The sequence below is a fragment of the Ovis canadensis genome, chromosome X (assembly GCF_042477335.2).
Source record: "Ovis canadensis isolate MfBH-ARS-UI-01 breed Bighorn chromosome X, ARS-UI_OviCan_v2, whole genome shotgun sequence".
Taxonomy (NCBI): domain Eukaryota; kingdom Metazoa; phylum Chordata; class Mammalia; order Artiodactyla; family Bovidae; genus Ovis; species Ovis canadensis.
Genome location: NC_091727.1, coordinates 58,733,822 through 58,746,489, shown reverse-complemented (window position 1 = coordinate 58,746,489; position 12,668 = coordinate 58,733,822). Strand labels below are relative to the sequence as shown.

Genomic DNA, 12,668 nt, shown 5'->3' with positions numbered 1-12,668 from the left:
GAAATGACAACCCACTCCAGTATTCTTGCCTGGGAAATTCCATGGACAGAGGAGTCTGGTGGCCTGTAGTCCATGGGATCACAAAAGGCTGAGTGTGCACATGCACACACACACACACACACACACACTTTAAATAGGTAGAGTAAGGACTTACTGTATAACACAGGCAACTATACTTGATATTTTGTAATAATCTATAATGGAAGAATCTGAAAAAGTATATATATATACATATAACTATATATATATAGGTGCTGTGTGTGCTGTGCTTAGTCATGTCCTCCAACTCTTTGTGACCCTATGGATTATAGTCCACCAGGCTCCTCTGTCCATGGGATTCTCCAGGCAAGAATACTGGAGTGGGTTGTTTTGCCCTCCTCCAGGGGATCTTTCCCACCCAGGGATCCAATCATGTGACTCCTGCATTGCAGGTGGATTCTTTACCACTGAGGCACCAAGGAAGCTATATATATATAGTAACTGAATCACTTTGTTGTACCTTGAAACTAAGGCAACACTGTATTAATAAATTAACTATACTTCAATTTAAACATTTTAAGAAGAATAACAGAACATTTCCAGCAATAAAAGAAAATTCCAAGAAGGAGCTATCTTCCATGGGAATGTTGGATCCATGAGAAAAAAGACTTGGTCTAATTTCCTCACTGCTATCTATTCAACTGCTTATAACAATGCCTGGTACAGAGTAGCTATACAATAAATATCAGATGAATAAAATGTTGAATGAGCTACTCAGAGAGGCATATGAAAAATCAAAAGTTCAGTGTCCCAGGAACCACAGGAGTGATTCTAACACCCCTACTATACTTCACTGAAAAAATATCATTCTTGTATGTTATTGACTCCAGTGACTTTCAAAAATAAGCTATTTGTAAAAGGGTTTCTAAACTTGATTTATAATATAAAAAGCATCAACAAAAAATTTATGCATGTTGTTGAAAAGAGATGTTATAAATAAACTAGATACTGTTCTTCCAATGGTAAATCTTATATGTCAACCCACAAGAATGATCAGAGTAATAGAACTTTTATATACCATTTGGCACTCAGATATTCATAGCAACTTTATTTGTAACAACCCAAACTAGGAATGACCCAAATGTCCAGGTGAATGAATAAATTAACTGTGCCAGACAATGGAATACTACTCAGTAATTATGGAATTCATATTGATGCACACAATGACACCTATGAATCTCAAAATAATATTGCTGCCTGAAAGAAGTTATGCAAAAAAGAAGTGCATACTGTATGAGTTCACTCATATAAAATTCTAGAAAATGCAAGTTAATCTATGGTGACAGAAAGTAGGTTAGGAGTTCCCTGGGAGGTTGGGGGGAAAGGAAGGAGCAGAAGGGAATGATTAAAAGGGGGCAAGAGAAAAATTTGGGGGCAAAGGATGTGTTCATGCTCTTGACTGTGGTGATGGGTTCTCTGAGGTAGGCATCAAACTTGGCAAATAGTACACTCTGATATGTGCAATTTGTTGTATGTCAGGTATATCTAAATTTTCTTTAAAAATCAAATACCCCAATTTAAAAATGGGTGAAGGACTTGAATAGATATTTCTCCAAACAAGACACACAAACTGCCACCAGACATATACAAATGGTACGTGAAAATGTGCCCAACATTACTAATCATCAGGGAAATGCAAATCAAAACCACAGTGCAATGTCACTTTACATCTATCAGGATGACTATTATCCAGACAAAAGACAACAAATATTTTGCTAGTATGGATGTGGAGAACTTTTACACTGTTGATGAGAATGTAGAATGGTGCTTCCATTAGGGGAAATAGTATGGAGGTTTCTCAAAATATTAAAAATAGAACTACCATATGATGCATCAATCCCACTCCTGAGTATATACACAAAAGAATTAAATCAGGATCTCCAAGAGATATCTGCACTCCCATGTTCACTGCTGCACTATCCATAATACTCAAGACATGCAAACCACCCAAACACCCATGACAGAGGAGTGGATAAAGGGAATGTGGCTGTCACAGAGCACCAGGTTGAGCTCCCTGTGTTACACAGCAACTTCCCACTAGCTATCTATTTTACATATGTGGGATTCAGGATGGGAGGGAGGTTCAAGTGGGAAGGGTACTTATACTTATGGCTGATTTATGTTGTTGAATGGCAGAAACCAACACAACATTATTAAGCAATTATCCTCCAATTAAAAAGAAATTTTAAAAAGTACACCCATTTTTAAAAAAGAATGTTGTATATGCACATAGTGGAATATTATACAGCCTTAAAAAAGAAGGAAATCCTGCCATTTGCAACAACATGGGTGAATCTAGAGGACTTCATGTTAAATGAAGAAAGCCAGTTGCCGAAGGACAAATAGTGTGTGGCTCCACTTAAATGAGACATAAAGCATGCATGCATTGGAGAAGGCAATGGCAACCCACTCCAGTATTCTTGCCTGGAGAATCCCAGGGACAGAGGAGCCTGGTGAGCTGCTGTTTATGGGGTCGCACAAAGTTGGACACGACTGAAGTGACTTAGTAGCAGCAGCAGCAGCATAAAGCACTCAGACTCCTAGAAGTAGAGAGAATAGAGTGGTGATTGCTAGGGGCTGACAGGAAGGGAAAATGGGAATTGTTGCTCATGGATATCAAGTTTCAGTAATGGAAGATGAATAAATTCTAGAGACCAGTACAACACAGTACCAATATATAATTAACCAAATACACTGCATGTCATTAACAATAAGGAACTGAACACTTCAAAATATATTGAGTCTAGATCTCATGTAAAGTGTTATCATCAGAAGGAAAAGGAAACATAAAAGAACACAAGGAAACTTTTATTTTATTTTTAATATTTATTTATTTGTTTATTCATTTGATGGCCTCAAGTCTTAGCTGTGGTATGTGGGACCTAGTTCCCTGACCAGGGATTGAACCCTGGCCCCCTGCACTGGGAGCACGGAATCTTAGCCACTGGACCACCAGGGAAGTCCCCACAAGGAAACTTTTAGAGGTGATGGATATGTTTAGTAGCCTGCTTCTAGTGATGACAACACTGGTGTATGCATATATGCAAAGTCATCAAGGTGTGTAAATTAAATACATACATTTTTGTATATCAATTATCCCTTAATAAAGCTTAAAAAAGAAAAGAAAATGCAGATAATTATATGAGATTTCAAGCAGTCTTAAAGTACTGGACTTGTAAACCATTGCTACATGGTGGCTGGCACTTAGTAAGCCCTCAATACTCTCCTGTTATTAACTAGAGCAGCGGCCTCCATCCTTTTTGGCACCGAGGACCGGTTTCACGGAAGACAATGTTTCCAGAGACCGATAGCATTGGGCGGCGGGGGAAGGGGGGGGGGGTGGCCGAGGATGGTTTAGGGATGATTCCAGCACGTTACATTCATCCTGAGTTTATTTCTATTACTATTACATCATCCCCACCTCAGATTATCAGGCATTAGATCCCAGAGGTTGGGGACCCCTGAACAAAAGGCTAAGAACTAACTCACCATTCTGCAACTCCCTATGGATCTTACAAACCTTGCCCCTGTTGCCAAGGGAACAAGTGCCAAGGAGACGCCACTTGGGCTGCATAGTCAGGAGCGTCCCAGCCTGTCTCTGCGGCGAAGATGGCACCAATGAGAGGCGCCCATAGCCTCCAAAGGACAAGGAATAGGGGAGGTAGGAGGCGACCTGGAAAGGAGGAACTGGAGACTAAACAGCCAGCAGAGAAGCTGGAGACCGAGGGGCTGGGAGAGAAGGATGGCAGAGGGTAGCCATTCCCCGAAAGAGGGGAAGATGCGGGAGAGGGCGACAGGGCGCCCACGGCAGGAGCAGGTTCCAGGCCAAGGTACACCCTGTAGTGACTTGACAGATTGCAAGCATCTGACTGGATGAAACAGGAACTCACCCACCCAACTAGCAAGTCTCCTTGCTCACGTAACCTATCCCCGCCCTCTCTACCCTCTACCGGCTACCCCCGCTTCCGCCGCGCAGCAAACTAAGGCGTTCATTGGTTCAGCCTTCGGATCTTTCTCGAACCCTGCAGCTTTGTCTGCAGTCAGCAAAGTGCAAGCTCACCTCCAGAAAGCCAAGCCCGTACCTTCTTAGCGACCGATGCCGGGTGACTGGAGCGCCTGCTGGGGACCTCAGGAGCTGCAAGAGGAGCATTTACTGTGGTCAGAGGCACAACTTAACTTGTCCTTTACACATCTTCATTCAGGAAAAGCTGAGCGTTGGAGCCCTGGAGAGATGAGGAGAGTGTTTGCTACCCCCACCCCCGCCCCCACCCCATGCCCCCCCAGCCCCACTCCCACCCATACTCCACCCCACCCCCACCCCCATCTTTAATGGTTTCTAAATACCACTCTCAGCTAAAGGATACAGGGCTCTTTGGAGGAATGGCTTATTCTGTGGCTACAGTAGGGAAAGTACAAGATGTACTTAGAACATCTAGCACCAGAAAGTAATGAATTGCTCAGAGAATAAGGGGGACATATCAGAATGATACAGGAGGTGGCTTGAAGGGTCTCTCCCTGGGCCAAATTTGGACAGTTTGGGCCCCCAAATAAATAATAACGACTTCCTGTGCCTGTCAAGGTGGAGTAGCCCATTCCTCCCAAGCCCTCTCTCTTACCACTGAAACCCCCCGTACTGTACATAACTCAAAAATTAAACATAGGAAGACTCTGGAAGGTGAAAAGAAAGCAGATAGATGGTCTAAGGACCTCAGGACGTAAGGAATAACACAGCAGTGAATTTCCTCAGCTTCCTTATTGTGGCTGATAAACCCTGCACCAGGGGCTCCAGAAGTCTCTGATCTGGAACTGCCAACAGGCACCTATCAAAAAACAAACAAAAGCTCTGAGAAAAGTCTGCTTCCTTTAGCCATAGGTCAGGGCAAAAGGTGACCTAACAACAGAAAAATCCTTTAGATAATATCAGCCCTACAGCTTCCCTGGTAACTCAAACGGTAAAGAATCTGCCTGCAATGCAGGAGACACGGGTTCAATCCCTGGGTTGGGAAGATGCCCTGGAGAAGGGAATGGCAACCCACTCCAGTATTCTTGCCTGGAGAATTCCATGGACAGACCATGGGGTTGCAAAGAGTCGGACACAACTGAGCATCTAACACTTTCATTTTTTTTTAATTTTTATTTTTACTTTATTTTGCTTTACAATACTGTATTGGTTTTGCCATACATTGACATGAATCAGCCACGGGTGTACATGAGTTCCCAATCCTGAACCCCCCTCCCACCTCCCACCCCATATCGTCTCTCTGGATCATCCCGGTGCACCAGCCCCAAGCATCCTGTATCCTGTATCAAACATAGACTGGCGGTTCGTTTCTTACCTGATAACGTTTCTTACCTGATAGTATACATGTTTCAATGCCATTCTCCCAAATCATCCCACCCTCTCCCTCTCCCACAGAGTCTAAAAGTCCGTTCTATACATCTGTGTCTCTTTTGCTGTCTCGCATAGAGGGTTATCATTACCATCTTTCTAAATTACATATATATATGTGTTAGTATACTGTATTGGTGTTTTTCTTTCTGGCTTACTTCACTCTGTATAATCGGCTCCAGTTTCATCCACCTCATTAGAATTGATTCAAATGTATTCTTTTTAATGGCTGAGTAATACTCCATTGTAACACTTTCATTTTTTACAGCAAGGGGAAAACCAGCATCCCACGCACACTCCCATGTTTCATCAGGAGACCAAGGATCTGGTATTCCACCCCAGCCCTCAGCAGGAGGAAGTGGACTGAGCCTCCACCCCACTCAGCATCCACAGCCTAAACAAGGCAGTACCTGATTAGATCTAATCAGGATTCCCCACTCCCCTCACCTCTGGTGTCAGCAGGGCCCAGCAGGCAAGTGAGCTTACACCCACACACAGAGGTAAGCAGATGATGTCAGTTTGTGTCCTCATTTTTCTGGGAAGGTGTGTTTCCATCCCATTCACCTACATGGAGGCGTTGTGAACAATCACTCCTTCACCTTGGCTGGGCTGGCATCCCAAAGGCCCTCTCCCAAAGAGAAGATTAAATATTATAATATCCAAAATGCTCTGGATATAATTTGTTTTTTTTTTTTTAAATCACTTGTCATACCAAGAACCAGGAACATCCACAACTTGAATGAGAAAAGACATTCAACATGAACATAAATCATATATTGAAGTTTTCTTTCAAGGATTTTTAAAGCAGCCACCATAAAGTCGCTTCAACAGGTAATTACAAGCTCAGTATTTCATGATTAAGCATGATGTCAGCTATAGGTTCCTTGTAGATGCTCTTTATCAGCTTGAGGTAATCCCTCTCTCATTTTGTCAAATACTCTTTCATGATCACATGATTTTTCTTCTGATGGAGTAAATTGTCTAATTTTCAAATGTTGAACCAGCCTTGTATACTTGGAATAAATCCCACGTGGTCATGGTGCCTATTTCTTTTCCTACATTGCTGGATTGGGTTTGCTAATATGTTGTTGAAGGTTTTGAATCTATGTTCTTAAGGGATATTAATCTATAAATTTCTTGGTTTTGTACATGATTGTTTTATTTTGGTATCAGGGTATTGCTGACATCATAATATGGGTTTTGGAATTGCTTCCTTTCCTTCTATTTTGGGAACAGATTGTGTAAAATTGGTATGGACTCTTTCTTTAAATGTTTGATAGAATTCTCCAGTGAGAGAAATTTCTTTGGGGAGAGTCTTAATTTCAAATTCAACTTCTTTAATAGTTATGAGACTATTCAGATGATCTATTTCAGCTTGGTTGTGCTTTCATAGTTGGTGGTTTTCAAGGAATTGGTCAATTTCTTCTAAATTGTAGAATTTATTTTCTTATCCTTTTAATGGCTTTTCTTTTTTACTTTTTTCACATCTTTTTTTTTCTTTTACTTTTGTCAATCTGCTAGAGGTTTATCAATGTTATTGATATTTTCAGTGAACCAGCTTTTTGTTTCATTAATTTTTTCTATTGATTTCTTGCTTTCAATTTAATTGATTTCTGTTCTTACCATTATTTCCTTCCCATTGTTTGGGCATATTTTGCTCTTTTTTAGTCTCAAAGTAGAAACTTAGATTATTTATTTGAGAACTTTCCTCTTTCCTAAATGTAAGCATTTAGTGTCATAAATTTCCCTCTCACCACAGATTTAGCTGCTTTCCATGTTTTAATTTGTTATATTTTCATTTTCATTCAGTTCTTTTAAAAAATTTCCTTTGAGTCTTCTTTTTTGACTCATGAATTGTTTAAGAATATATTCTTTAATTTCCAAGTGTGAAAATTTTACTAATTTCTAGTTTGTTTCCATTATAGCCAGAAAACATACTCTGTTTAATTTCAATTATTTTAAATTTGTTGTGGTTTTTTTAATGGCCTATGACATAGGCTATCTCCACCAATGTTTTATGAACACTTGACAAGAATGTGTATTCTACAGTGGAGGGTGTATTTATATATACACCCTTTGGGGGGGGTTCATTATTTTGTTCACTTATTCCATTGCTGATTTTTTTGATCAATTGGTAAGAGTTGAAGGTCTCAGCTATAATGGTGCATTTGTCTGTTTCTCCTTTCATCCCTATCATTTTTTGGTTTCATGTATTTTGAGGCTTTTTTGTTTGAAATGTGTGTATTTAGGATTATTATGTCTTCCTGGTAGATTGATCCTTTTATCATTTGCAGTGTCCCTCTTTGTTTCTAGTAAGATTTTTTTCCCCCTACTCTGAAGTCTACTTTATCTGACTTTTCATTCCTGCCTTTTTAAAAATTAATATTTAATCTACTTAAGTCACTGTATTTGAGGAGAGTTTCTTATAGATAACATCTGATGTGGTATTCAATGTGTATAGTGGGGATATTCAAGAAAATTATATTTTTTAAGTGGGGAGGATAGCTTGCAATGCAGGAGACCAAGGTTTGATCCCTGGGTCAGGAAGATCCCCTGGAGAAGGAAATGGCAACCCACTCCAGTATTCCTGCCTGGGAAGTCCCATGGACAGAGGAGCATGGTGGGCTGCAGTCTATGGGATCACTAAGAGTTGGAAATGACTGAGTGAGCATATACAAAGTTCTTATATAAAGCTAGAAAAGTGATCAAATGACCTTAAAAAGGGAAAATTTTCAATTGTGCCCTGGCTTCACCAAAACAAAAGAAAATTAAGATTTCTGCACTTCATTCAAAGTGGTAAATATTGATACCAATAGATAAACTATGTATCTACTGGTTACCTAGAGAAACCACTAAGAAATCTATACAAAGCAATACACTCAAAAAATATAAATAAATAAAATAATAAAAACTATAAATAAATTAAGATAGAATCCAAAACATGCTGAAGCAACCCATAGGAAGTTAAGTTTATTAAAGAGGAAACAAGCAGAAAATAAATATTAAAATGGTAAACATATGAATAGTTACAGTATAAATGGTCTAAATTCATTAATTAAAAGAGATTGGCAGAGTGGATTTAAAAACATGAACCAATAATATGCTGGAATATATAAAGAACTCTTAAAATTCAAAATTAAAGAAAAAAATCTTTTTAGGAAATGGTCAAAGGGCCTATGGCCATACTACCCTGAATGTGCCTGATCTCAGAAGCTAAGCAGGGTAGGGCCTGGTTTGTATTTGGATGGGAGAAAATGGGAAAAAAAGGGTATGAAGAGATATTTTGCTGAACAGGCTACACAATGGCAAATAACCATATGAGAAGATATTCAGCATTATTAACCATTAGGAAAATGAAAACCATAATGAGTATCACTACACACTCAAAATAACTAAAATACAAAATCATATTGCCAAATGCTGGCAAGTATGCAGAGAAACTGCATTACTCATACTTTGCAAGTGGGAATGTAAAATGGCACAAGCACTCTGAAAATGTTTGGCAGTTTTTAATAAACTAAACATATAATTGCCATGAAAGTGAAAGTGTTAGTCACTCAGTCGTGTCTGCCTCTTTGTGAACCCATGAACTGTAGCCCGTCAGGCTCCTCTGCCCATGGAATTCTCCAGGCAAGAATACTGGAGTGGGTTGCCATCCCCTCCTCCACAGGATCTTCCCGACCCAGGGACTGAACGTGGGTCTTCTGCATTGCAGGCAGAATCTTTACCGTCTGAGCCATAGGGAAGCCCATATTACCCAACAATTGTATTCTTGGGTTTTTGTCCCAGAAAAACAAAAACTTATGTTCATACAAAACCCTATACACAAATGTTCATAGCAGCCTTATTAATATAGTGAAAACCTCAAAACAACCCAGATGACCTTCAACAGGTAAATAGGAAAAGAAACTGTGGTATATCCATGCTCTGGAATATTACTCAGCAATGAAAAGGAACAAAACGTTGATACACACAACAGCTTGAATGAATCTCCAGGGAATTGTGCTGAATGAAAAAAGCCAAACCCAAAAGTCATATATTAATACTATATGATTCCATTTATATAATAGTCTTGAAATGGCAAAATGATAGAGAACAAATTAATGTCAGGTGTTAGGGTCATGGAGGGTTAAAAGGTAGTGGATGTGGTTGTAAAAGGGTAGCAGGAGCAATTCTGTGCCTCCTGTCAATGTTTATTCCCTGGTTATGATACTGTACTGTCATTTTGGAAGAAGTTACTAACAGATGAAACTGGATAAAGGGTATATAGGTTCTGTCTGTATTATTTCTTACAATTGCATGTGACTCTACAGTGCTTTCAAAATTTTAAAAATCTTTCATTTTTTAAAATGCATAGCTCACACATGATGGCTGTGTATCTCTGCTTTAGAGCATGGCTACAAAGTAGTAACCAGAAGGGCAGTGAGAATAAGGCAATGAAAGAGGAAATTTTCTGGAGGCAGAAGAGAAGACCAAGCAAGCATATGGAGGCAAGAGCCCCACTATGTGGGCTAGAATCTTGACTCTGCCACATACTAGTTCTACAGCCCTGGCTAAGTTACTCCCTTCCTCTGTGCCTCAGTTTCCTCACTGTAAAATGTGGATGAATTAATATGTACAAATCATTTAGAACAGCAACTGATACATAGCACTCAAGGGTTTGTTATTTCTATTCGAGGAAGGATATGCTCAACTTCTGGCATTGCTACAGAAATACTAAGTTGACATCTTAAAATAATTCCATAAAAATCATATCACATGAATATTTAACTCATGAGCATTTCACTATTTATGCTCTGGGGATAAATAGCATCTATGTAATAATTTGAATGACTGTTCAGATTTTGTTTTAAATTACTTCATTCTTCTCCATCTTTATCCTTATTTGTATAATAAAAATAATATACATTAAAAAATAAAATAATAGAAACAGATTATAACTAGAATAAATAGGGAATTATGAGTCCATATTTATATAAATAAATGAATACATTGAAAATATGATGAGGAACAGGATATTTACATGATCTCCATAAATTACATATTAATTACAAAGGGAGAAAGAATAACTTTACAGTGGAGAAGTCTGGCAGACTCACCTTACTTGAGTCATCATAGTGAATTATCATTGGTTACAATGCAAATTTACATTTTGTGCCATCTGATTGGATGCACTCAGGACACAGCCTCACTTCTGTGCTATCCCTGACAAAGATTAATTACCTGAGTTTAATCATAAGGAAGCATTAGACAAATCCAAGTTGAAGGACATTCTATGAAATAACTGCTCTAGAAAGGAATGGCAACCCACTCCAGTATTCTTGCCTGGAGAATTCCATGGACAGAGGAGCCTGGTGGACTATAGTCCATGGAGTTGCAGAGTCGGACATGACTGAGCAACTAACACACATGATCTTCAAAAGTTTATGAAAGATGAAGCAAGACTGAAGAACTATTCCCAATTGAAGAATATGAAAGAGATATGTAAACTAAATGCTAAACGTAATCCTAAACTGGATTCTTTTGCTATAATGAATGCTGTTGGGACAATGTGCTCAGTTGCTCAGTCATGTCCATGGGGTTTGATCTCTGGTCTGGGAACTAAGATGCTATATGCCTTGTGGCCAAAAAACTGAAACATTAAAAAACAGAAGCAGTATCGTAACAAATTTAATAAAAACTGTAAAGAAATGGTCCAGATTTTTAAAAATCTAAAAAAGAAAAATTTAAGCAGGTAATTGAAAAAAGAAGCAAACAATCATATAGAAGATGTTCAGGCTCATGAATAAAATCTCATAAAGAACCAGAGGCAGCAGTCATCTCCAATACTGGAGGTCTTCCAATACTGTGAAACCTACTTAATAAGAAAATGATTGCTTTCCTCATCATACATATAAAAATGATTTGTGCCTAGTATATTCAATATCATATGAGTAAATGTAGCTAAAGTGTTTGATCTTCATAGTGATTCAAACCTGTTCTACAATATTTATTTATTTATTTAACAGCTTTATTGAGATAATAATTGTGCAGAGAAAAAAAAATGTTGCTTGCTATTTCAGTAAACAAAGAATCTTGCCTGTCATTCAAGTAAATGACAAATGTTGCCTGCCATCAAGTCATCAACCACTGAAGCCACCACTGATGATGCACCTTGAGGGGAATTCAGGATGGAGAAAAACAAGACACTGGCCCTAGGTAGTTAAGATGCATATCTAAGGAATAATTTCAGTGGATCTAGATTCTTGCATCTTCCCATACATAGAAAAGCACTAAAGTAATTAACTTGAGATGTCTGTTTTTCTGGTTAGTAGTAATCTTTTCATGTTTGACTATATGTTGGGTTATTTCCCCCACAAAAATCTCCTATATATCCTGGCTCCTTCCTTATTACTTTGGAACAGTTCCTCCAAGCTATCTGAGAGGCTGTCTCCCAAGCTATAGTCCTCAGTAAGATCCTTGAATAACACCCAACTCACAACTTTTAGGTTTTGCTTTTATTTCTTCAGTCAATAATTGACACATAGTATAGTGTTAGGTACCACCTCCATCCTGTCACATAGTTACCATTTTATTTTTGTGTGTGTGGTGAGAATGTTATAAGGAAGATCCAACTTTGACTCCATGTTGTATCTGTTTCTTTTACTTTAATGTTTGCTTCCTAATGCTTTTGTTCACTAAAAAGATACTGTTTATACATAATGGCCTGCCTCAAGGAAGCCTGCCCCCCTTCCTGAATGTTAATCCGATATGCCTTTGTTTAGGACTCTTTCCACCTGTTGAAGGCTTCAGAAGGAAGGAATTGACACATCCCCACCCTGAAGCTGGCCATTCCAGGAGATATTTGTAAGATTAATGGCCCTTTTTACCTTACTTCCTCACCTTCCCCCTCTGTTCTATAAAAGAAATTGGCATCTAGACCCCACAAGAGGGTTATTTTGGGACGTTAGTCTGCCATCTTCTCGGTATGCTGGCTTTCCAAATAAACGTCATATTCCTTGCTTCAACATCTTGTCTCTTGAATTAATGGCCTGTCATGCAGTGAACAGAGCAAGCTTGGACTTGGTAACAAGAACATTTAAGATCTACTTTGCAGGCAACATTCAAGTATATGAAACAGTATCATTAGTTATAGTCATCATACTGTACAAAAGAGCCCTAGTTCTTGTTCATCTTAAAGTTTGAATTTTGTGCCTGTGACCAGTATCTCCCCATTTTCCTACCCTCAACCCAAGATAAC

General features: G+C 38.8%; 1 long non-coding RNA gene across 1 annotated transcript; it reads left to right on the top strand.

Moving 5' to 3' along the window:
• The first annotated feature begins 4,052 nt into the window (after positions 1–4,052).
• Positions 4,053–12,435, top strand: LOC138931058 (uncharacterized). The gene is made up of 4 exons (XR_011446349.1): positions 4,053–4,197; positions 5,697–5,928; positions 6,145–6,259; positions 12,193–12,435. It is a non-coding gene; the product is annotated as an uncharacterized lncRNA (long non-coding RNA).
• The last annotated feature ends 233 nt before the right edge of the window (positions 12,436–12,668 follow it).